This window comes from Acipenser ruthenus, chromosome 6 (genome assembly GCF_902713425.1).
Source record: "Acipenser ruthenus chromosome 6, fAciRut3.2 maternal haplotype, whole genome shotgun sequence".
Lineage (NCBI taxonomy): Eukaryota > Metazoa > Chordata > Actinopteri > Acipenseriformes > Acipenseridae > Acipenser > Acipenser ruthenus.
Window position 1 is genome coordinate 57,387,430 of NC_081194.1, and position 27,886 is coordinate 57,415,315.

General features: G+C 37.5%; 1 protein-coding gene across 3 annotated transcripts in view; it reads left to right on the forward strand.

Moving 5' to 3' along the window:
• The first annotated feature begins 10,753 nt into the window (after positions 1 to 10,753).
• LOC117410795 (leucine-rich repeat and fibronectin type-III domain-containing protein 2-like) overlaps positions 10,754 to 27,886 on the forward strand; it is a 170,283-nt gene continuing 153,150 nt past the window's right edge. For all 3 annotated transcript variants that reach the window (XR_009328922.1, XM_034017619.3, XM_034017618.3), the window contains exon 1: positions 10,754 to 11,519. The gene's annotated coding sequence lies outside the window, so the exon portion shown is untranslated. The remainder of the gene's footprint in view (positions 11,520 to 27,886) is intronic.

Here is a 27,886-nt window from a genome sequence, read left to right on the forward strand (position 1 = left end):
CAGCATGATTGAAGGCAGTCTGAATGTGAGAGAAGTTGCCCGGGGAATGAGATGTTCTGCTTCAACAATCAGCAGACTAGTCCAGAGAAACCAGGAAACCGGCTCTGTGAAGGGACAGCCACGTCCTGGAATGCAGAGGGTCAGCACTGGCCCACCACATCATGGTGAGTGTTATGCTGACTGTTGTGTTGTTCAAGCCAACCAGTGGGGCAATGTAAGTTTGATGATGTGGGGGTGAATCTCCTTTAACACAAGAACGCCTTTGATGCAGATTGAGGGCAACCTTACTGCTTAGTGATACATTGACAAAGTCCTTGAGGCAACAGTTTTTCCGTTCCTGCAAGACAATCCAGAAGTGTCGATTTACCAGCAGGACAATACAAGACCACACAGTGCTAGGATTACAATTGCATGACTTCAAGAATAGAATGTCGAGGTCTTGCCGTGGCCAGCTTTTCCCCTGACCTGAGTCCAATATTGCCAGTGCCATCCACAGGAGACAACTGCAACCAGCTGGCTGCAGCTGCACAGGAAGAGTGGTAGAATATGCCACAGCAATCTATCCAGAGGTTGATCAGGTCTATGCGTCAACGCAGCCAGTTAATGCTCAGGGAGGTCATACCCGATACTAACTTTGTAATGTTTTCATTTTGTCAGTGTGTCACATTTCATACTGAAAACTTATCATACAGTAGTTGTTCGATCTGTATTTTTGTTCACATTTTCTGTGATTTTGTTTAAAATATTTGATTAAATCAATTAGACCTGAGTGTTGTGTCTTTATTGTGCATCAGTACACACACACACACACACACACACACACACACACACACAGACATATATACAGTCGCAGACAAAAGTATTTGGGCAGTTAAAAAATGAGAAAAACCACAAAGAAAGTTATATAATTCCCAATTGTTCTATTGAAAGATATAAATTAAAGTACAGATTTAGCTTATAATAAAACAACAAAATATTACATAACATGCATAACATGAAAAAGAACATGTAAAAACTAATGTCATACTTTGACTTTTTGGACTACTTTTGAGTATTTTGTGTGTCCACACTTTGCTTTCTTTACAGCTTGCAGCCTTTTTTGTATTTTGAAACCAGTTCTTGGCATCTTTCCAGTGATATTCTTGCCCATTTTTCAACACATACAGCTTTGAGTTCTGCAATCGACTTTTTGCAACAGCAGCCTTCAAGTCAATCCACAACATCTCAATGGGATTCAAGTCTGGGGACTGAGATGGCCAATCTATAACTATAATCATCCTTTTTTCAGAAATTCCTTAATTGACTTCGCAAAGTGCTTAGGGTCATTATCCCACTGGAATACAAACTTCCATCCAATAAGCCTTCTAGCACTGGGTAACAAATGAGAGTGCAAAATGTCTTGATATTTTGCACCATTCATTGGTCCTTCTACAATACAAAGGTTGCCAGTGCCTGAGGATGGAAAATAAGCTCATACGATCACACAACCTCCACCATGTTTAACACTGGGCATGATTAACTTTTCTTTAAATTCCTCCAAACATATTGTTGCTTTCTTGGTGAAAAAAAGTTATATTTTGGATTCCTCTGACCATAACATTTGGTTGAAGAAATCATCAGGCTTCTTCAAGTATAAGGAGGACAGATGTGACGAGAACCAGTTCCTAGTGACAATGTTCCTTGAGCAGTCAGTGAAGAGAGGATCTGAGTGACTGGGTTTTTGAGAACGATTTTTGCCAGAGAACTGTAGGGGCACAGGGGAGAATTAATCTATGATAGTTGTATACATTGTCCAGAGTGAAGTTGATCTGTTTTTCCTGATGTTTTCAGGAAAAGCAGGAAGTGCTGGTCTTGAGTGCAAGAGAGGTTGCTGGCACGGACCCCTGAAGATGGGAAACTGGAAGAGGATGAGACCGTGAATTCTGCGCATTTGAGAAACCCAAAGAAAGCAGATTGCAGATTATGCAGATTGCTTCTATCATTATGTCATCCCAGGGATTGAAGCATCCATGATGAAGAATGCAGACCTAGCTTGAGGAGGATATCAGTCATGATTGGCATCCTGGTGGGAAAAGCAGAGGGGAGGAACTTCTTGATTCCACGGAGAGTCAGGCAGACCACAAGCAGGGAGAAGAGGGTGGGTGCCGGGATGCACTGGAGACGATAATAGTGCTGGCTTCCAGATAGGTAGGAGCGAACAGTGGAAGAAGACAGGTGAAGGATGTCCCAGAGGTGGACGATGAAGGCCAGGATCCCGGTATGGTTGAACTGTACTGGAATGATCTGATTCTGCATGCAGAACTGAGAATAGATGGATCATGCTGTAGAATATGAAGAGTTGGTAGCGGGGCCAGCACTGCTGACATGTAGCTCTGGGTGGAGAGGAGCAGCCTAGATAGGGAGAGATTCAGTCCATGAAGAGCTGGTGGAAGTGGAACTTGCGGAGGGAGAGGAGTGGTGGCTGGCATCAGCTGGCAGAATCTGGTGACTGGAGATGTTGTGATGGAGGTTGGCGAGGTCAGCTGAGGCTGTGGGCTGCGAGGCTGCGTGGCTGCAGCTCTCCTGATGGAAGGAGTGGCTGAGTTGCTGGACAATGCTGCTTCGAAGACGGGAGCAACGGCAGCCTGAGATTGAGCAGAGTGCTGCAAGATGGAATGCGGCTGTGTGCTGTGCAGCTGGGCAGGTGGAAGGAACAGGGTTGAAAGGTGAGGCAGAGTGGCTGATGCTTGCGAGCACTGCTAGATTCTTTGCAGCTACTGACTGTGAGGCTTTGCTGGAGAAGGAGGCTGCTTCGTAGGTGGGGCGGAGCCACCGACTTGGCCTCTGGTAGAGGGAGTCAGGAGTGGATGCTGAGGCTAGCTGGGAGCCTAACGTGAATGCTGAGGCTAGCTGGGAGACTGACGTGAATGCTGAGACTAGCCAGGAGCCATGGAGCCAGCACTGGAGCGCATGACATCACCGAGAGACAAGCAGGAGTGTAGGCTCTGATGAAGCAGGACAGGCTGCTTTTCGAGCATCAAGCCTGATGTTGATGGTTGGCAGAGCTTCGACCAGCAGCTGCAGTTAACCCTTGATGTCAATAACTCTGCATGTAGGCTGGCAGGCTGGGCGGAGGCGTCCTTGGAGACGAGTGCTTTATAGAGATAGAGATCGGATATCTGGTGACCGCGCATGACTAGATCGTGTTTCGAGTATCCGATAAAAGTGTCTCTAGCCATTCCATAAAATCACGCCAAGTCCAACTCGCGCCACCACAGATGAACCAGCTTGCTTCAAATGCTACACAAAGCCTGTAGTTCGGGTTGCCCTGACAACAGCTGCATGGAGCGCCAAAAAAGGCATCACAAGAGGCAATCAAAGTTCTGGATGGGTGGTACATCAGGGTGCAAATTCTGCGAAGCACCTATCCTTCTCACGAGATTTGATTGGCTCTTGTGATGCTGAATTTTGCATATCCCAATTCTATAGTTACTGCTTTCTCCTACCTTAACTCGAAAGATACTTGTTTTTACTTAATCTCCTGAGCTTTTCACTTGTCGGAGTACAGTTACCCTGCATCGATGAGTCCCGAAACATGTATGCAGTTGCTGTACTCCAGGGCTGCTGTGTGCTCCAGTGGTTAAAGAAAAGGGCTTGTAACCTGGAGGTCCCCAGTTCAAATCCCACCTCAGCCACTGACTAATTGTGTGACCCTGAGCAAGTCATTTAACCTCCTTGTGCTCCGTCTTTCGGGTGAGACGTAGTTGTAAGTGACTCTGCAGCTGATGCATAGTTCACACTCCCTAGTCTCTGTAAGTCGCCTTGGATAAAGGTGTCTGCTAAATAAACTAATAATAATAATAATAATAATAATAATATGGACTGGAGAGGAGGGCTATGTGGTCCAGTGGTTAAAGAAAAGGGCTTGTAACCGGGAGGTCCCCGGTTCAAATCCCTCCTCAGCCCCTGACTCATTGCGTGACCCTGAGCAAGTCACTTAACCTCCTTGTGCTCTGTCTTTCGGGTGAGACGTGACTCTGCAGCTGATGCATAGTTCACACACCCTAATCTCTGTAAGTCGCCTTGGATATATAATGTCTTCCTAATCAACCATTATTAATTCTGCTATGGTTAGCACTGTTACTGTTGGTGTGAGTGAGAAGTTAAGTCTTTTCAAATGTATCCAAATTTGCTATGTTTATTGCATGATTTATTTTCTTCATAAAAAACCTCTTCTAGCTAAAAGTTATTTGAATTAGGCCCTTAGTTTTACCTTGCAATACTTTTGCTCATTTTGTCTCAGTATTAGAAACAGTTCCCTGAAGGATTACACTTCTAATATAATGTGTATGAATTAACATATTCCTTTTAAATTGATTTGAAGTAAGCATCTCTTTAGGATACATTCAACAGTTTCTCATGTTGGTGGTTTTTTGAGGATGTGTATTTATTTATGATTAATGTCAGTGTTAGGGTTAAAAAGTAAGTAGCTAGTTTCTGAAAAATATAGCGTTACACGCCCCGACGTATTGCTACAACTGTTTAAATAAAGTACCTGTCATTTTTCTTTTCATTGTTAACATCCTGACAACATTTTCCACTTATAACTTTAAAGTCTGTTTCAAAGCTCTTTTCAAAATGTCCGCTCTAGTGCACTGGGGTTTGAGATCTGTGCTCTAAATCACTGCAGGAAGAGCGATTTAAAAAAACAAAAAAACAAAAAAAACAACAAGCGCTCTGGCTTATTTGTTCCGTACCACATCATGGACCATTATTGCTGTGTTGTCAGGAAAAAGTTGTCAGGATGTTAACCATGAAAAGAATGTTTACAGGTACGCTATTTAAACAGTTGTAGCAACACGTGGGGACGTGTTACACTATATAGAAAAGCATATGATCATGTGAAATTACATTTGAATCATAGACACCTGCTATAAAATGTTACGCCATGATGATACCCAACGAAAGGCCAAATTAAAATGTCTTCCCAATCTTTTTTTTTAACTGGGGAAACATTCCATTTTGTGTTATGATTTAGACTAAGGGTATGTAATGCTATTTTTATTGGGATTTCAACAATTAATCACATTTATATGCACAGCAAAGGAAACAAAAAGATCGTTGAGGTTTCCAAAATAAATCTTTGTATGAACTACCAAGTGATCAAAGGTCACAGTAGACAACAACATTAATGTCTAACAGCTGTGATTCACATTCTTTATGAATATAAATTATTTAGAACTTCCTCTTAAATAGTGTAGCCTAAAATTAACTAAATGGCCATGCTCCTTCCATAGGAGCATACATTGTCTCTTACTTTATTAGGATCTGCCCTGATCACATCCTTGACACAGCATCACTCTACAAGGTGCTGGAAGGTGTCTGGAGCGATGCTAATCCATTCAGGCATAATATTTCACGCAACTGGTGTAGAGGCACACCAGGGATCGTGATGATGAACACGTCGTTCAGTCATCTCAAACACGCTCAGCTGGATTGAGATCCGGGGACTAGGGTGGCCATGGAAGATGCCTGGGCCTTTCGAGTCATCAAGGAAAATATGTCCTAATAAAGTGGCCGTAAAATTATGGACTGGCCACACTTAAAAACTGCTATTAAAGATAAAGCAGCAGCGACTCAGATGGCAGAATGTTTGTGTTTATATCTGTTGCCTGCTTGAAGACACCAAGTAAATAAGTGTATGCTAGTTCCTGTTTGAGAGAACTTTCTATCAAGACACTGGTAACCTTCAGCTGGCGTTCAGATTTTTTTTTCTTCTTTTACAGTGTTTATGTTTGGATACTAAACCATATTTGTAGAGGATGGACAGGTTTCGAAAGTGGACACCAGTATGTAAATGATTACCAAGTCTGTGCTACATGTGATCTGCCATATTGGATTAGCTATAAGTGACTAACAATTACAATATTTTAGCAGCAAATGGAAGACTAATTAATTTAGCCTCTCAGGTCTTTCACCCCTGGAAGCCTGCATTTTTAGTCAGGTTTCTGCAGTTGACTTTACCTGTAACTTTTAGGATTGTATAAACTTTCATAAAACTTGTATACAATTTTAAATCAAGTTTAATTATTTATTTTGAATCCCTGTCCTCATTAAGCTGCATATCATTGGCATTTTCTAAAATTAGTAGGTTGTTGTTGTATATCCCCTTTCTGTCTTCAGCCTTATTTTTCTGTTGTTTAGTGTAAGTTAAGTAAACTACACCAGTCCATCAGAGAAATCCACGGACCCAGGGTATACCAGGACAATGCCACTGTCTGTCAGAACTATTTTATTAATATGCCTAATTGCAAATCCAATTTGAAATACTTCATAAACCAAATATATTATTATAAATATCCAGGACAAGATGTGCGGTCTCGTGAAGAATATTATAATTCCAATACCAGACGGGCATCTAAGGTTTCACAACAAAGGTTTTGACAGTTATGAATCAACAGGTAAAGTCTTTGTTTGATTTATGAAACATTAAGGAAGCTGTGCGGTCCAGTGGTTAAAGAAAAGGGCTTGTAACCAGGAGGTCCCCAATTCAAATCCCAGCTCACTCACTGTGTGACCTTGAGCAAGTCACTTAACCTCCTTGTGCTCTGTCTTTCGGGTGAGACGTTGTTGTAAGTGACTCTACAGCTGATGGATAGTTCACACATCCTAGTCTCTGTAAGTCGCCTTGGATAAAGGTGTCTGCTAAATAAACAAATGATATTGACCATTATTGGCACAAATCAGCATTTAGTTCTTAGGTTCAGTCAAATGATTTATTACTACTTTGAAGGTTTAATAAGGGATCAAAGCATACTTGCTGAGTGACGGTGGTGTTCAGCTCAGTGGGATTCCTCTGGTGTCTTTAAATCCTTTCCATGACATTTTAACTTTGAAATCTTCATATAGTCCCATCAGAATTCAAGGCAATCTAAAAGACATACAGCTGCCTTCATTTCAAAATGACAAAAAAGGCTTTCTTTGCTAAACAGCAATCTCATACAGCATAAACAGGCATATCTATATTATTGTCGTTTGGCATTTAGGAAACATTTGGATTAGATTTATGAAATCCTCTTTCCTGCTAAATATATCTTGCAACCATTGCTCAGTAGTGGCATTATTTTTATGCTGTATGTAAAGGCACATGCTGTACTTTAGTTCCATTCTGCCACACATGCAGTTGAGCCTTATTACCACTTGATTTACCATACTATTTGTGTATGCAGTGTTTACTGAAAGGCCTTTTTATCAGCTGGCCCAGTGTTGAAATAACTTATAACCTTATCACTTGTAGAAAAAAATATAAGCGGAAAAGAAGGATGTGAACTAATTAGGCTCAGTTTTTTTTTTTTAAATACATTAGGCAAATAAATAAATACATAATCAATCATTAATGCAATAACAATATTTATTAAACCTCCACTGTTACAGACAGCAGTTGAGTAGTTGTTTTTTTTTTTATATATATACCTATAACTACTTCCTAAGCAGATAATAATGTTATAAAGACCATTTTTAACCACTTATAGTATTTATTTATTTATTTATTTCCTAGTATGAGGAATTTGGATGTAAGCTTTTCCCAGTAAGTCTACTGTCTACTTTCATAATCTTTTGTCTGTCTGTATATATGTGTCACACTTAGATTTAAACAGCTATCTTTTTATGAAACTGGAAAACAACATTCTAAACATAATTCTAAAATGTATTAAACGTTTTAGAATCTTCTAGTATATGGAGTCACCTTGTCTGTCTGTCTCTCCATCTATATGACACATTTCCTTTTTTCTCCGGAAAAGCTGTTATTCAGTGGTGATGAATCTTGATCTGGTCATTCTTTGTCAGAGGTTATAGAGAGTATCCGAGCCTGACAAAGTTATATTTTAACATGTACATATACAGTAGTCGATAAAGGTTATAGATCTGCTTTCTCATGTTACTATTAGTTCGCTCACAGGGATGACAGGGATGAATGTCACTGACATACTTATCAACAGCCACTACACATTTATTATGTTAGAACATAAGAACGTAAGAAAGTTTACAAAAGAGAGGAGGCCATACAGCCCATCTTGCTCGTTTGGTTGTTAGTAGCTTATTTATCCCAGAATCTCATCAAACAACATCTTGAAGGATCCCAGGGTATCAGCTTCAGCAACATTACTGGGGAGTTGGTTCCATACCCTCACAATTCGCTGTGTAAAAAAGTGCCTCCTATTTTCTGTTCTGAATGCCCCTTTATCTAATCTTCATTTGTGACCCCTGGTCCTTGTTTCTTTTTTCAGGTCAAAAAAGTCCCCTGGGTCGACATTGTCTGTACCTTTTAGGATTTTGAATGCTTGAATCAGATCACCGCGTAGTCTTCTTTGTTCAAGACTGAATAGATTCAATTTTTTTAGCCTGTCTGCATACGACATGCCTTTTAAACCCGGGATAATTCTGGTTGCTCTTCTTTGCACATTCTAGAGCAGCAATATCCTTTTCGTAACGAGGTGACCAGAACTGAACACAATATTCTAGGTGAGGTTTTACTAATGCATTGTAAAGTTTTAACATTACTTCCCTTGATTTAAATTCAACACTTCTCACAATATAGCCGAGCATCTTGTTGGCCTTTTTTATAGCTTCCCCACATTGTGTAGATGAAGACATTTCTGAGTCAACATAAACTCCTAGGTCTTTTTCACAGATCACTTTTTCAATTTCAGTATCTCCCATATGATATTTATAATGCACATTTTTATTGCCTGCGTGCAATACTTTACACTTTTCTCTATTAAATGTAATTTGCCATGTGTCTGCCCAGTTCTAAATGCTGTCTAGATCATTTTGAATGACCTTTGCTACTGCAACAGTGTTTGCCACTCCTCCTATTTTGTGTCGTCTGCAAATTTAACAAGTTTGTTTACTATACCAGAATCAAAATCATTAATGTAGATTAGGAACAGCAGAGGACCTAATACTGATCCCTGTGGTACATCATTGTTTACCTCGCTCCATTTTGAGGTTTCTCCTCTAATCAGTACTTTCTGTTTTCTACATGTTAACCACTCCCTAATCCATGTGCATGCATTTCCTTGAATCCCTACTACGTTCAGTTTGAGAATTAAGCTTTTATGCAGAACTTTGTCAAAAGCTTTCTGGAAATCTAAATAAACCATGTCATATGCTTTGCAATTATCCATTTTCAATGTTGCATCCTGAAAAAAGTCAAGTAGGTTAGTTAGACACAATCTCCGTTTCCTAAAACCATGCTGACTGTCTCCCAGGATATTGTTACCATATAGGTAATTTTTCCATTTTGGATCTGATTATAGTTTCCATAAGTTTACATATAATAGAAGTCAGTCTTATTGGTCTGTAGTTACCTGGTTCGGTTTTGTCTCCCTTTTTGTGGATCGGTATTACATTTTCAGTTTTCCAGTCTGTCGGTACAACCCGTGTCAAGAGACTGTTGCATGATCTTGGTTAGCCGTTTGTAAATAACTTCTTTCATTTTTTTGAGTACTATTGGGAGGATCTCATCCAGCCCAGGGGATTTGTTTATTTTAAGAGTTCCTAGTCCCTTTAACACTTCTGCCTCTGTTATGCTAAAGTTATTTAAAACTGGATAGGAACAGGTCGACATGTGGGGCATGTTGTCCGTGTCCTCCTTTGTAAAAACCTGTGAAAAGTAATCATTTAATATATTTGCTATTTTTTTTCTTCCTCTATGATTTTGCCATTTGTATCTCTTAGACATTTAACCTCCTTTTATTTAAAGGTTTGATCCCTTTGTGCATTAAAGTATATGCTCAAAACACCAAGGTTTGTGTAATCTGTAAAATGCTATTCCTAAGGGACACTACAGCTTTACAGATTCTGAAAATGTATGTATTCCCAGCCCACTTCATACAGTCTAACAGGTATTCATCTGTCCCCCTTGTGGTGGCTTGTTATAAAGTATATTGTCATAAAAAACTGCTTTAAAGGGTCACCTACATATTGTGATGGTGGATAGTATGAGATTAGTATGAGATTATATATGGTACAAGCACAAATCCTCAAGTCAAAGGATATTTTGACATACAATTCTAAAACATGTACAACAAGTGAAACAACTTCATGTATTTGATTATAGCTTTAGTTAATTATTGAGCAGCTTGATTCAACGATACTGCTGAAATGTAGATGAAATGTAATAATTTAAGACTTACTAGTCAATGGCCCTTTAGCCATGACAACGTTATAACGCTAGGATTTTAGTAAACCCTGTAGACCGCGTTTCGATGAAAACAAACTACCAGATTAGCTCTGTTTAATATCTCCCCCTGATATGGCTTGCAATGAGAAAACATTGATGGAAGACAAACGGGCAATTCCTGTACCTGAGTCTACTCTGCCTGGTCTAACATTATCTTCCAGTAGTACCGGGTTTCAGTTTAACCGACAGAAGTCCTCACAGTAGCAATCTGCACCCCAATACAATCAACGCGAATAACTTGCTCACGTCGCGGTCCAGAAAACGTAATAATACTAATAATAACACTTTGAATAAACTTTCTACAATTAAAAGTAGAGAATGAGATCACCACATCAACCCTCTTGTCTCCGTGTCCCCTTGGCCAAAGAAAGAAGAAACTAAGCACTCCCTATTTAACTTGTTTAGCTATGTCTTCCACGAAGCTTAGTATTCTATTATTATGAAATAGATTAGACACACTAATCCGCTTTGTAAAAAGAGACCTGGCTCTTGGCCAGTACTATTTGTACTGATAGGTCTAGGCACAGTTTGAGTTGTGTACATTAGTAATAACAGCAGCAGCAACAACAACAACAACAACAACAACAACAATAGCAACAACAGCTAAACTCAAAGCATGCTGCATTTAACGAAGATAAAGTGGAGCTGTCTGTGATTTATGATTATAGACAAAAAAAAAAAAAAAAAACGGCGTGCTTGTGCAAGATGTACGCTTTCTTTGCCAGCTCGCGCTGTGCTGCCTAGTTGTGCCATCTAGAGTGCTTTTGGAGATCACTGCAGCTGCTTCTTTCTCCTCTCTTGCGCGCAGCATCTCTCAGTTGGTCTCTCTGCGAGGCATATTAGTGTGCTTTTGTGTAATATATAATGAACTTGAAAATGAACTGTTCAGCATGGTTGCACTATCTCGTGGAGATCTGGGAGCACGTCCTTTCTTCTACATTCGGCGGCTGTTAAAGTTTCCAAAGGCTTAAATAACTACACAACAATACACGAACAGTTACAATTATCAACAGTTTGCAAACAAAAAAATAGGATTCTGGCGTGTTTGTTTATTGGGATATACGCATGGAATCTGGAATTGGGAGTAAACGACGCAACTAGTACAGTGTTTGCAGGCTGACGCTGCCGCTGATGATCAATTTTCCTTGTCATCAGTTTCTTTGCGGATTCTGGAAAAGATGGACCTCGTTGGATTGTTGTGAGTTTATATCTTTTGGGGGAGAAAGCTGAAGGATGCACAGTAACAATATTGGAATAGCAACTGCATTCTTACAACTCCACTGACATGCAAATGGTAAGTCGTTTACAAAGGTAGGGGAAATGTTTGATACATTAAGCAGAGGCTGCTGCTGAAATCGTTGTCCCTTAAAAGTGTTCCTAGTAGGCTGCTATATGAATCGCACTTCAAATCTGACTGGTACATACAGAATGCTTGCTGTAGATCTAAAAAAAAGGGAAGCATTTCAATCGTAGGGGAGTCAGGTGTGAAGTTTAAATTTTGATAAAACATAAGCCATTTCTATATTAATGTGATGCAATATTACCATACATTCGGTGTTTCTTGAAATGTATTATTGGCATATTATTAAATCATATATACATGTGTCTGTACTACTGTATGTTTGGTGCACATCTAAACAATGTGGGTAAGGGGTAATGCCCCTTCTCAGCAAATTAATTTGTATTAGTACAGTAACTAAACACATGCACCCGTTCTCTCCAGCTCTAACGAGACTCCAGTCTCAGAGCGGCTATTAGAATAAGAAAGTGCTTATGACCAGCAATTGATTCAAAGAAGAATATATGGTTTGGTGTGGACTTTTTCGTGGGCACACTCTAAAGGCATACTTAATGACACCTTACCTTTTTCACATTTAAGTTTCACAAATGTATTCTTTACCAAAGTAAAAACATTGTTTCTTTTCGCGTTTATGTTTTATTTATTTATTCATTTATTGTATTTACTTTATTGTTACCGCATTTTTCTTCCTGTCAAATACCCTCTAATTAATTCATAATATACGAGCAAAATGGGTACTTATTCTGTTCAAACATAAAGAAACATTAATTTAATACAGTGCTTCTGTATTTTACATCCCAGTAGAAAACACTTAATTATCACTAATTACATTGGGTCACTGTAAATTCTTTACATGTTACAGTACATGGCAATCATTTTAAGAACGCAGTTTGGCGCTACATGCAGATGTAGCTTTGTAGGGTTTTATAAAATGGGTACTGTTGTGTTACCAAGTGATATTTATACTACAGTACATTTCCGGGAGAATATGACTATGCAATGACAACGTCCATGTGTTACAATATGTATTCAGGTGGGTTTATGTACCCTGAAGAAAGGGAATGCTAATATCTTACAAAATGCATTTTGAACTCTTTGTATTTTACTTTCCCAGTGGGGTTAGGGAAGGATACTTTTATAGGCTAATGCAAATCATGCAGTAGGTATAACAATGGCAATTTGCAGACCCAGTTTTTGCAAATTAAAATAAAACACTGAATTTATAGTCCAATTCTGTTTTACAATGTATCACTATAATAATAATAATAATAATAATAATAATAATAATAATAATAATAATAATACATTCACAACACGCTACACAAATATGTTTTTTTTTTTTTAACACAGTGTATCAGGGATTTCATATGTATGGAGCACTATGTTAATTTAACAACAAGTAGCAGTTTCTCCTACAATTAAAATAGTTTGTGAATCCAAGTAAAACCGGATGTGTCAAAGCAAAAAGTCAATCTAAAGGTAAATACAAAACACATGTTAATCTTCTTTGACATACATGCACCTCTATGCACAACTAAATAAAACATTGAAGTTTAATAAGTAAGGTGTTCCTTTCTTAAATTGTGACCTGTGCTGTCAGCAGAGGCAGCAAGAGTTGTGATTTAAGCCAGGTAGGCAGAAGATACAAGCAGTGAAGGAGAGAAAATGGGCTTGAGGACAAATATAGAGCAAATATATAAAAAAGGGAGAGAAAGGAAAGGGTAAGAGGAGTAAATTGTGTTGTGGTTAGAACACGTGACATGTGTATTACTGAACTGCATATGCTCAGTATGTTTTAGGGGAGAAGACAATATAAAGGTACAATTTTCACAGTAATGTTGCTGTTCTCTCATGCTTTACCCATGGTGTGCTATGAAGTTACCATGGTTTGCTGTGTTTCTTTTATTTATTTATTTTTTTTAAAAACCTCTCTATGCTTTACCATGCTTTCACTGTGCTTTATTACACTCTGCTGTGATTTTACTAAGGGAAACTTTTTTAAGGATACCAAGCAGAGGTGAAATTCTGCCTGTACTCACTGGTACTCCGTACCGGTGTCCCAGGAAATAAGTTGATCGGGAAATAAGCTGATCAAGCTCTAGAATTTAAAGGGGAGGTTCCATTGTTTCTAATGTAAACAAGCCTAGGCTAGGAAATAAGTAGATCGAGCCAGGAAATAAGTTGATCGGATATATTAATGAACAATAAATAATTTAAAATTAATTTTGTAAGTATAATTTATATCAATTAGTAGATCTGATTTATTCGGCAGTATGCTGCTAGATAAGATGATGTGAATATCGCTTTAGAGCCGATATATTAGCCTAACAAAAATGCATAATTTTAAATGACTTTTGTACGTATAATATACATTAACATGTAGATCGGATATATTCGACAGTATACGCTAGATAAGGGAATGTGAATATCGCTGTAATATATATTAGCAGCAAATAAATAATTTAAAATGAATTGTATGATTGTACATTTCTGATTGTGTATTTCTGTTTGTGTAACAAACGTTAACTAGCAAAATGTGTTACGTATTAACCTTATTTTGCATTTCTGGAGGTGTTTTTGTTTTGGGAAGCACTACAGTATGGACAGCAGGTATGCGAGCGATTGTCCAAAAGTTAAAGCATGCTGCGATTACTAACTAGGCCACGGTGCACATCAATCACATGATGTACTTGAAAAATGTTGCTTATACAGTATTATTATTTTGTATTACGCACTTTGTTGTTTCATTTATTTTTACATACAGTACTTTGTATAATTATGACAGAAAATGAACAGGAGACTGGTTATCATCACGCATGTATAACTTACTGGTATAGTAAGCAAACTTGTTAAATTTGCAGACGACACAAAAATAGGAGGAGTGGCAAACACTTGCAGCAGCAAAGGTCTTTCAAAATGATCTAGACAGCATTCAGAACTGGGCAGACACATGGCAAATTACATTTAATAGAGAAAAGTGTAAAGTATTGTATGCAGGCAATAAAAATGTGCATTATAAATATCATATGGGAGACACTGAAATTGAAGAAGGGAACTGTGAAAAAGACCTAGGAGTTTATGTTGACTCAGAAATGTCTTTATCTCGACAATGTGGGGAAGCTATAAAAAAGGCCAACAAGATGCTCGGATATATTGTGAGAAGTGTTGAATTTAAATCAAGGGAAGTAATGTTAAAACTTTACAATGCATTAGTAAGACCTCACCTAGAATATTGTGTTCAGTTCTGGTCACCTCGTTACAAAAAAGATATTGCTGCTCTAGAAAGAGTGCAAAGAAGAGCAACCAGAATTATCCCGGGTTTAAAAGGCATATCGTATGCAGACAAGCTAAAAGAATTGAATCTATTCAGTCTTGAACAAAGAAGACTACACAGCAATTTGATTCAAACATTCAAAATCCTAAAAGGTACAGACAATTTTCGACCCAGGGGACTTTTTTGACCTGAAAAAAGAAACAAGGACCAGGGGTCACAAATGGAGATTAGATAAAGGGGCATTCAGAACAGAAAATAGGAGGCACTTTTTTACACAGCGAATTGTGAGGGTCTGGAACCAACTCACCAGTAATGTTGTTGAAGCTGACACCCTGGGATCCTTTAAGAAGCTGCTTGATGAGATTCTAGGATCAATAAGCTACTAACAACCAAACGAGCAAGATGGGCTGAATGGCCTCCTCTCGGTTGTAAACTTTCTTATGTTCTTATGTTCCTATGTATTTCAATTACAAGTTTGGGAAGAAACAATACATTAATTAGTTAAAAACCGTGTTAAATTCCTGTAGTTCAATACCAACCAAGATAGCCATTGTAAGAAAGAGAGATCATACAGTATATTGTAGTCGACTGTATATCAGTAGGATTTAAAAATGGTAAATTCCTGTAGTGCAACAACCATGTAAGACATATAATGAACAATCATATCTACCTAGGCATACGTTTTTCATTTCTGTATTTGTCCGATCTACAGAGGATTTGACAGGGTCCTTTTTTAACAAGGTACAAATCTTATCCCATAGTAATACTATATATTACTGCAAGGAATACAATTGTCACGTTTACGAAGAATATGGCATTTATGTTAATGTATTGTGTGCAAACAACATGAGAGTTTTTTTTTAAATTCCCACGACACACGACCCCTAAACCTAGAACCTTTTTTTTTAAATAAACAGTTGTATGTGTAACAATAAATGTTAATGTTTAAGACATGCAGACAAAACAATGTACTGTATATACTATTTTTTTTTTAACTGGCAGTGGTAGGCCTATGTTTTGCCACGTCTAAATAAGTTACAGCTATACTAATATTAAAATGTAAAAATACGACCTTGTCATATACTAATATTATGGATGCAGTATGTCATTAGATTATATTACTGAAACATTTTAATTTCGATTAAAGATTGACAACATTTTGACGTGTAAAATCATTTAATATATAAATAAATCTCAGCGTTCACACATAAACTACATCAGATTGGCATCGATGTTATAGAAACATAAAAAGACAGAGCTTTAAAACAGTTTACCATAGAAACAGTCGTCGATCACACATTTTAAAGTTCAAACGAAAAGACAGTGGCACGAACACGCACCAACATACACAGTCTAGTAAATAAAACGGCCAGATAAAAATAAAAAGCCATGCAGTGAACCTCCCCTTTAATCAAACTGTAGCCCCGCCTTACTTTTGTCTACTTTTGCCTTACTGCGCTTGTGCGATCAACTTATTTCCTACGACACCGGGACTTATTTTGATGCCGGTGTCCTGGGGAATAAGTAGACCGGGGAAAAAGTGGATCGCCGTCTAGAATTTAATGGGGAGGTTCCATTATTTCTAAGGTTTACGCCTACTAGTACTATGTCTGGGGAATTTGTAGATTGAGCCCCGGGAATAAGTTGATTGGATATATTAACTGAAAATAAATCATTAAAAATGAACTTTGTGAGTGTCATTTATATGTCTGTTTGTTTAACAAGTGTTACAGCAACTCGAGATGTTTTTGTTACATATTTAACGTGTAAGCAGTACTGTAAGGATAGGTATGCGAGCGATTATCAAAAAATTAAAGCATGATTTTCAGTTATGGACTAACTTAGGCCACGATGCACAGCAATCTCTGATGCACCTGTATTATTATTATTACTAGGATGTTAACGTTAACTAGGGTGTTAACGTTTCGTCTTTGTAAACTGTGACAGTTAATGCTAGGCCTACTGACAAAATAACAATAGACCTTGCAATACTACAATAATGTTGTATGATTGTACTGTATGTCATTAAAATATATTACTAAAACATTTTAATTTCGATTAAAGATTGACAACATTATGATGATAAAACCTTTTAATATACAGTAAATAAATCTTTGCTATCACACATCAACTACATCTGATTAACAGCGACATTTTTACAGGGAGAAAAAAGCTGACAAGCATTTAACACTAGGCCTAGTATAAAGAGAGATGTAAGTTATAGTATAACTGAACACTTTGCATCGCACATATATTTTACAGACCGAAAATAAATAAATAAGAAAGAAAGTGGTGTCTGAACACATCACTATATGATCTGGCAAATAAAATCACCAGATAGAAAATGTTTAATCAAACTGCTGCCGCGCCTTCCTTTTGCCTTACTGCGCTTGTGTCATCCACTTTTTCCCCGGTCTACTAATTCCCTACGACACCGGTACTGGGATTTATTTAATCTGCTTTTCATCCAACGCGGATGCATTCCATCCACTCACACAGTCCACTAGCGCAACGTTTCTCAACTGCGCTTTCATTCAGCACAGTTCATGCTGCTTGCATTCTGTTTCCTCATACTGCTTCTGTTTCTGTTAGCTGTCATTGGCCAGCATTAACATCAGTATGATCACTACATGTTGATTGGCCGAGCTTTCATTCTGATTAGATTTCATTTAGGCATGAGTCACAAATCTCCGCCAATTTCGCTTTGTGTCAGTGCTCATTCGGTGATCAACGAGAGCATCGTGCATCGTGAAAACAGTGGTATGAAGTAATTATCGTTATTACAAAGTAATAATTATTTTATTTAGTGCGGCGGAGAAACTATCTGAATATCTAATCTGAATTTGAAGGCAAAAATCCACGTCAGCGTTCGCCATAAATTACATAGCTGATAAATATTAGAAATAATGATCATAATGCGTTTTGCCTTGCACCGATTTACTACATTGCCAGAATTTGCACAAAATTTTATAAAATGGCAAGTGCTGGATCAACAAAGTGCTGCTTCAGATTTGGTTAGCGAGTCAGAATCGGCATACAGATGTAGGTGTGCTTCACGCTTTTCAAACACTGGCCCAACTTGCAAGGTACATGTTAACTAACCATAGTGATCAACGTTTTGTTGTGATCCTAGTACTACTTTTATACTGTTTCTGCCTGAAAAATCTTTTTCTGGAATGGATCATGGTAATTAATCTACACAGAAACACAACAAAGAAACACACAGAACATATTATTGTAAGATACAAAATAAATAAAAGAAACAGGGATATATCTTCTAATCCAAGGCTATTATTGTAGCATGGCCAGGTCCTGTTGTAGGTGAGTACCCAGGGTCTGGAAAGTATGGGGATGATTTCAGAGAATACTATAGAGATTAAAATGGTCAAGTGCATCATTAATAGTAGTAGTGCCTGTTACATTAAAAGAGTATGTGGTATTCTAGCCCCTATTGTGCATTGTTTGACTTTGACTTTTTTGTATCATTTTTTCATAGCACATTTTTTTATATCATTTTTTATAATATTATCACTTTTTTAGGATATTTTGAAACAAAGCCCTCTCTACAGCAGTTACTGCATAGTGTAATATTTCTTAACGCTTGTCATTTAAGGTTTAACTTAAGTGTTATATTTCAGTACATGACTGAGTGATACATGCAGAGGGTACAAAGCTTTCAGTATTTTCAGCTTCCTTGTTTACGGTGAATTGGTTATAATTGATCTGTTATTTTGTAAATGTATTGTGTACCAATATGTATACATTTTAAAAGTATTTATTCATTGGCACTCAAATTGTCTCAATTTTTAAATGTTTACACCCGGATATGCATATGAGCACCTGCACTGTTTTGTTGGGAATTTCACGATTGATACCAAGGCATCAAAACATGGAATTACCTCTCATTAGCATAGCGTTACTTCCACTAGGCCCTTACCATTTTGCTGTAGACCATTTCATTATTTAGACTTTATTTTCACTTTGACTCCAAAATTAATTGGATTTAGTTAAAATCAATTTACTTCATGGCACTATAAATTAATTTCCTGTGCAGCAGATATGAAGACTTACTATAAGTGAGACTCACACTCACTTCCTTGCACACAAGACTGTCTAGGGTCAGGAGAGGCCTAATTTCTTTTGCACACAAAACGATGTTCTAATGATGTAAAGAAAATAATTTTTTAAAGACTTTTAAAATTATTTTTTTTCTGGTACCAAAATCTGTTCAGTTCAATTGTGTGTTCAATAAGAAACTGTTTAAATATTGTATTAAACAGGTTTTATAGGAATTATGCTTTTATATATGTATTTAAGTTCCCTTAGGATGACATTTACACCCTTTTCTGTCTTCAATGTCGTAAGGTTTTTTAAGGTTAAATATATGTCCTATTGATGCTATCTTAGAGTGTATTGTTTTACATTCTTATGTGATGCTTGAGTGATTACATAAATGGCCACACAAAGGCTTTTCTATATTGCAGAATCCTTGTGTGTACTCCCTGCTGTGCTTTCAGAAATATGCTGTCAGGTTTCCTTTAGAATAGATAAAAAAAAAAAAAAAATTATATAAAACTAAAACGCTTTAGAAAAAGCTGTGAGCTATGAGGTATTCTGTAACCTTGACTTGTGTAAGAAATTGAGTAATTGAGCATTAATAGCCGTTAACATGTTTCGTGCTGGGGATTAAATCACTATGTTTCTTGTTTGAGAATATGGCCAAGATAACAGGATCAGCCTTTAAGAGGACTAGTGGCTTTCAAAACTAACAAATCCCCTGGTCTGGGTGGCATATACCCAAGTGTTTAAAGAAACAAGAGAGGTCATCGGCAAGATATTTCACAAATCAATCAAAACAGGGGATGTCCCAACTACAGGCCCATCAGTCTCTCCTGCATAACATGTAGCATCATGGAATCAGCCATAAGAGGGTAACCAGAGGAGTATCTGTACAGCAATGGCATCATATGAGACAGCCAACACAGATTCAGAAATGGGTGTTTCTGTCTGAAAAACCTCTTGGACTTCTTCAAAGAAGTAACTGCAACTATGAACAGAAAAATAGCCTATGACATCATATACTAGGACTTCCAAAAAGCCTTTGACAAAGTGCACTGGTGAGAATGTACTGTGTTCAATTCTCATCACCACAGCACCAAAGTGACATTTAGCCTGCAACAAAGAAGAATGGAGGTGGGAGGGCATGATTGAAGTCTTAAAAATCTTTAAAGAAGTTGACATTGGTAACCCAAACCATTACTTTAAGTGCAATACACAAACCAGGACCAGAGGGCACAGTTGGAAATCAAGTGGAGATTGGGCAGAGTGAAGGAGTGGTGAGTGTATGAAATGCGCTACCTAGTTATGTTGTTGAGGCAGATACACTTAGATCCTTTAAGACCCGACATGACAAACTTCTGAGATCAAGCAGCTATTAGAAACCGGACAAGTTTAGATGGGCCGAATGGCCTCCTCTCCTTCGTAAACATTTTTATGTTTTCTTGTTTTCTTCAACAGATGTCATGTGGGTGAAGCAGCTACACCTGCATTGTTGACCTTATTTGAGGAATATTCTGCTGGTGTATTACTGATTCCTCACAACTTCCAGCCTCTTCTTCCTTATCAGACCCCTTTTTCTTCTACAGTGTGTATCCAGATGCAATAGATGGTGGCTCAGAAACAATCACACAATTCAGCCCAGTCTGGCAGTCAGTAATAGGCTGATGGCATTGCACCCTGGAGGGAACAATAGTCTTCAAGAGAGGCATTTAATTTTCCACTATGGCTGAGTCTGCAGTACATATTTTTTTGTGAACAATTATTATTTTTTTTTTTCTTTTCTTTTCCCCACCCTTTGGGAATAGGGAAATGGGGGAGACAGTACACTTAAAAAAAGTCACATTAATACAGAAATAAAACATAATATTCAGACAAAAACAAGTGTAGCTGAGCTGTAGATCTTTCCAAAGAAATAATATAATGTAAATAGTCTAACCCGATAGAAGAAAAGGAGATCAATTTGTTTAATAATTAAGTAATTTTAGGAGAATATGCAGCTGAAGGGTGAGATGTGTCTAACACTGGATTGAATAGCTGATTGAAATCTCCCACTAATATAACAGGGATATTCCCCAATGAAGCCAATATATGTTTCATCTGGTTGAAAAACTGCATTTAAGCTGTTTGGTGCATAGAGAAAGGCAATATAGACCTTTACGTTATTCAGCAGCGTAGTTACATAGCAGCATCTTCCCTTCAAGTCATTAACTTGAAGGTGAATTTTAAGGAACTGTTTCTTGGCAAGAATAAGGACACCCCTATGTTTATTCTCAGCAGAGGAATATGCAATTACCTTGTACATTTTGAAAATGAGCAACATCACTTGAAACAAAATGAGATTCCTGCAAAGATGCAATATCAATCTTTTTTCTTAAGAGATAATCTAAGCACTGTGCTCTCTTTATAGGATGATTGTCCCCTCGTAAATTCCAGGAGTTAATGACAACACTAGCCATGGTCAAAGATAGGAATAAAAGATCAGGCAGAGCGAACAAATAAAAGACATAGCACTTAGAAAACAAAGATATGTGACATGGAGAAAGATCACCGTCTCAGCACTCATCATATAGCAATATTCTATAGGACAGTAGCATAGTAATGAAAAAAAAAACAGTGTAATAAACTGAGGTGGGAGCGTGGATACAAATATTTAGGATGATAAAGAAGAGAACCAGAGGAAGCACACTGCATATCATAAATCTCAAGCCTCAGTTAACATCTGTACTCCCTCTCACTCGCTGATTCTGCTACTTATCTACCCCCAAATCCCAGCCTCCCATTCCCTACTTCCACCTCCCCAGCCTCCCTCCCCAACCCTCCAGTCTGCTGTGAGCTAAACCACCTCGCGAATAGGAAAAATGAACTACAAATTGAACAACTGGAAACAACATGCATATAATATAGTAGCCCATGTATTCAATGATTAGGGAACTAATTAGAGTACAGATTGCCATCAACTGTAACATTAAAGCCACAGATATTAATAAAGATTGTGGAAATTAACACAGTCACGTATTCATATGTGACAAGCTGGCTCATGTGGTGACATCAGACCAGGAAGAGAATGGACACAGAATGTGTAGTGAATGAGTGCGCTGTTGCGCTGCTTTATTGTAAATTATCTAAATAAAAGGTTTAAACAAAAAAAACAAACACTTTACACACAAAACAAATGGCACTTTGGCCAAAATAAACAGACAAAACAAACACTGGAGAAATATTGAATAAAACAAGTATCGCGCGGGTGTAAAACCAGCACGAATAGCAATTGTTATTATTTTCATTTTCTCTCCTCTCTCTCCCGTACCTCCTCGCTGTAACCCCAACCCCGTGTGCGTGGAACACTCACTCTGTTACGCAGCTTTACAGAGACTCGATTGCTAATCAATCATCAAATTGAATCTCGGCACAGTCTGTACGTGAACTAATTGTGCACTACCCGTGCCCCCATACAAATACCCACTTTAATCTGCACATGAAGTGTGCAATCCTCGTGCCTAAATACAAATATACATTTGACATCACCTGTGCTACATAACCCACATTCCGTGCACCACTACAATAATATATATAACAGACAACATAAAACACAAGTTACACACTCAAATAAATTCAACCCCCAGATTCACCCTGTATCTCCTATCTATCTATCTATCATCTCTTCTGATACCCTTTCCTTCCAGCTCAAAATAAGTAAAACTGACCAGGAAGGAAAGGGTTCCTAAATATATTTGTTTAAATTAAACTCCCATGTTAACCCATACAACCTCCTTCTCTCTTATCTCCAATTCCGCCTTTCTCAGGGCGCATTACCCTCAGACCCGCTTTTATTAACGAAAATGTAACAATTGTCACCTGGCATTGGTTCTTCTTTCACCTTTGCCAAATTCTTTCCAGATCTGGATTCGCAGTTCTTCCAGATTCCCTTATCAAACGGTTAGGTTGTTGGTCCTCGAGTGCTTACCAAGTTTAGATTAGAACAAATATTAAAGATCCTAAAAATGTTTTTACAAAAATTTGCTCTTAAGCGTTAGTAGCCTGCCCGGAGGATGGGCAATTGGATCAGCCATGGATTCCAAGAGGTTTATTTCCCAAAAATAGGTTTTTATTTTCCTCTCTTGCGCGCTGATTATCATTTGTTAAAGGTTGGCCAAACCTTCAAGTGGGCTATATTCAATACTAATCTTGGCATTGAGACCAGCTTGTTCTTTTTGGGGGTCTCCACCTCGTCCAGTCAGCCAGGCAGCGAGCCCTCAAACCAGGTTTGGTTTGATGCCAAATTAATGTGTATATACAACATACTTCTCTGTAAAATCACATACTCCGCATTCTCCACTATAAATATTTGTACTAAAACATTTTGTGGTTGGTGTTTATCCCGAACTACTGAAATGAAGTTCATAACTAAATTTCGGGAGGAGGGTCAGATACCAATCTCCGCATCTCCAAATTGAATCATTCAATTTACACATTAGAATGTGTAAATACCCTCTTCACTTACCTCTCATTTGTGTTTCGATTTCATCGTAACCCACCACCTCCCCATCTCCACCTTTCTTAAAAAAAAATTCTAGGTTTTGTCAATGGGGGTTCTGCCTCGTCCAGTCGGCCAAACAGCGAGCCCTCAAACCAAGTTAGGTTTGATGCCAAATTAATGTGTATATACAGCATACTTTTCTGTAAAATCCGCATTCTCCACAATAAATATTTGTACTAAAACATTTTGTGATTGGTGTTTGTCCCGAACTACTGAACTATACTTTATCACACCTTTCTATACTTTTACTGTGGGAAACTTGTATAACACCAATCCCTGTGGGCCCCCCAGCCAAGAAGGGGAACCCCTGCTGCATAACAACCTTTTATACTACGGAGCAGGTTATAATGTGGTCATGGCTCCCATTTGTTCTCATTATAATGCGGAATACCAATATCAAGGTCTTATAACTATGGCTTCCTTCCTACTAAGGCGTTATAAAGGGGGAGTACTATATGACTTTTTCATTAACAATGGTGCTTACCATTAGTCATAGACTAACACAAGAATATACATTTAACAAACACAATTACAGGTAACAAGTAAGTAAAAGTTATTAACAATAATTGTAATGCATATAGGAACTTTTTCCTTCTAGTTTTATAGCATTAAAATGGAGGTAAACTTTGCACTTAAAGATAGGGCCCACTATGTTATCTCTTGGAGGATATATATATATATATATATATATATATATATATATATATATATATATATATATACCTTCATACGTCATTGAATTTTTCTGTACAGGTGTATAAGCACATCCTTAACTTCACGTGAGCTGTCTGCCTATCCCCAGAAGGGTGGCTGTCACAGAAGCTCAGCAGCTGTTTGCTTGCTTATTTTTAATAGGCTTATACAGCTTGTAGCTCTATTGCTTTCCTCATGAGATATGTGACTAAGTGGCAGCAGCAGCGATTTTCCTCCTACGCTTTTGGGACATACCTGTCTTTTCTGTTGACAGCTGGCAGGTTGATCAGTCGTACGTCTTGTTTAATTCTTGTGGCATAGGTTACAAAATAATTAAACAATGCACTGTACAAGTTAAATGTGATATCCAAACTGTAATCCAGCATGAGCAAAGCATTTTCTGGGATGAAGGAATATTAATTCCTCATAAAAACCAACGCTGTAATCATCAGGGTTAAATGAAAAGCTTGTTCAATAGGCTTCAAGTCATAGCATTCACATACCACTGAGGTATCTCCACTGTTAAGTAGCTGTAATTTACTTGGATTTGAAGTTTATCTAGCAAGGTCCTTGTGGAATACTTCAAACAGGAGAACAGAGGAGCCTGTCAATTGAGAAGCCTCCAAGAGATATCGGTGCTTATGAGGTGTGCAGTAACATGGAGGCTGAATTTCCACCACCAGTGTCTTTGTTCTCTTAAGATTAACATGGCAATGTGGGCCTGTGAGAGGCTTATTACAGGGTTTCCTGATGCAAAGCTATTCTAGGGGATTAAGGGGAGATCAATCTGGGATACAGGAGTCTGTTAGAGTCAGGTTTCCTATTTGGCCTTACTCGTCAGACGATTACTGAAATACTTACCGTGTTAAAGCAGAAATTTTCAATTTAATATAGAATACCTATTGTTCATATCTTCTAAGAAAGTTAGTTATTATGGTATGTTGCCATATGATGCAGTAAAAAGTAGATTACTCGTTTGATCTAAAATATGCCATCGAACAAGTATTTTAGTAACACAGCACTATTTAGATAATTAAAATAGGGTTAGTTTAAAAACATCAAATATTTCATGATTTTTCTAAGCAGGTATGCTATTGATCTAATAATCACCTGCTTCAATTAAAAAGAAAAAAAAATATCCAGTTTTGCAAATTTCTTATGTGAAGGAATATTTTTCATATCCACCCTACAGCTTTGCAGCAAAAAGAGGAACTGTTTCTTCCTGAAAAAAAAGGATTGTGTGTCCAAGCTGCACAAAGAGGTCAAGGCTAAGCTGTACATTACAACTCCCCCTAGGCTTTTGGAAATGTTTCACTCGAGTTAACAAAATGTATATATATATATATATATATATATATATATATATATATATATATATATATATATATATATATATATAATACATACATACACACACACACATACTGAGCATCAAAAGAAACGTATCACTTATATTTGAGCATCAATAATGTAATTGTATGTAAAAATAATGTGATATCTTGTAACCATTGTAAGTAGCCCTGGATAAGGGTGTCCGCTAAGAAATAAAATCAAAAGAAACTTATCACTTATATTTGGATAAAATTCACTAGATGTGATCGAAAAATAACAAACTCTGTTTTAGAGCAGGTGCGGTGACTTTTTATTGTGCTGATAAACAATTGACATCACGAAGATGCTGCAAAATGATCTGTCGATCTTGGGCAGGTGTTGTGACTCTTGGTCTCCCAGTTTGTGGCCTGTCATTGACAGAGTGTGTCTGGTTATACCATCTCGCCAGGTTTGAAATTGCTGGCTGTGAGCACCCAAGATGGTAAGCCACAGTACGCTGCCCTAGTCCAGCCTCCAACATGCCGATTGCACAAAGGCGCAGCTCTCTTGACAGATGTGGCATGTTGGGTTTTTTTTTCTGTGATTTTCTTTTTTGCTTTTATTCAAGCTTGCAATTCAACAGCTGAAATCACTCCATATCCAGTGTCCAATCAACTGACTCACTAATTAGGTGATTAAGTGCATATGCTTCAGTCATAGCCACTCAAGCGTGTCATGGTCAAAGATGAATGATCGAGTGATTAAAAAGAAACCAAAAACATTTCGTCAATATCCATCATTTATATACCTTTTTTTTTAAATAAATGTGTTATAATAGTGATAAGTTTCTTTTGATGCTCGGTATATTATATATATATATATATATATATATATATATATATATATATATATATATTTTTTTTTTTTATAAAAGTCATTAGTGCACAGCCCAGATTCATAAATCTTTCATACAAATGCTGACCCAAAACAGCATAGAATATGAAAAACCATGTTGAGTAAAAGACAAACCAAAGTCCACTTGTTTCTTGTTTGCAGAGACTGGGTGGGTTGCACACTCAGGATTAATTGTATCCTTAATTCATTTTAGACTTGATGTTCAAGAGAGTAAAAAGCAAGCTGCAATATTTTACATCTAAAAAACAATTCTTTATTATTAAAAACATGAAAAAACATACAAAACACAACATGTTTTGACAATACGTGTCTTCATCAGGTGTTAGAGATTTAAAACATTTTTAACCTGTTGAAGACATGTATAGTATAAACGTGTTGTTTTGTGTTTTTACATGAAATACTGTACTACTATTATCACGAAAAACTGACAAAACTGAAAAAATTGACATTTCAAACATGAAATACTGTACTACTATTATCACTTCTGTTAGTTTATTTGATTACATGTTGTTAAATAAAATATCCAAATGATGTTCATATATTTTTATAGTTTGGAATATTAATTTAGATTCTTAACCAATCAGAGGGTCACCTCTTTCCTGGCCCACCTTTTGATTTCTCTTTTCCTGCTCACTGTCTCTTTCTCTGGAAGAATGGCTGGATGAGTAAGTGGAGAGATTTCTCTCTGTATGGAATCAATTATTAATCTGGGTTAAGATTAAGCCCTCTATTCTTATGTATGTCATGTATTACTATCTAGATATATTATGCTTCTAGAAGTTAGGGTAGTTATTTCTGAATGTAAAGTACATTACAGATTTAGTTTCAAGATTATATACATAATGGTACTGTGACCCCTAGAGCTGTCACCTCCAGGACATCCCTGTAAATGAAATGAGTCAGCTCAGAGAGCTGTCACTGCTAAAATACTTTGAATTACATGGTAGTGTAGAGGGAGAATTTAAGAAACAAGACATAAAGGCCAGCAATTCTCAAGCAGAGCTCTGTAATGACAACCTTTATAGCCAGGGAACTATATTGAGCTGTGCTGTAGCAGAATGTTTTCCACATATAATGAAGGCTGCCCAATGGGGACAGCTTTTACAGCCTATCCAGTATTTTACCTCTGCAGTAACTTGGTTGCACTAAGTCTTGAAACTGGATACTAGATGTTTCTTTCAGCTTGACATGATGGCCTTACTGGGGTGGGGGGAAAATAAAACAGTAAACTATTGTTGCATTGCAGTTAAGGTATTTTGTCTGGTAACACCAAATTGCATACTTATATACTATATCAAATACAGTATATATCAAAAGGTCATGGAACAAATGGAAATTACACAGGTCTCAGTGCAAGTGTGTATAGTTGTTCATTGTAGTGCCAGTCCTTTTTCAATCTCACGGCAGACCCAGCCTTTCTCCAGTTGCAGATTGCAATCTGAACAGCTGTGTGTTCCAGCAGTGACTGCCTTTTACAGCTGACCCCAGAGCAAAAGAAGCCACTGTGCAGCAGCTGTGTCAGGCTTCATAGTGAAAAAAAGGTATTTGGCATTGGCATCTCTGTGCAGCCGT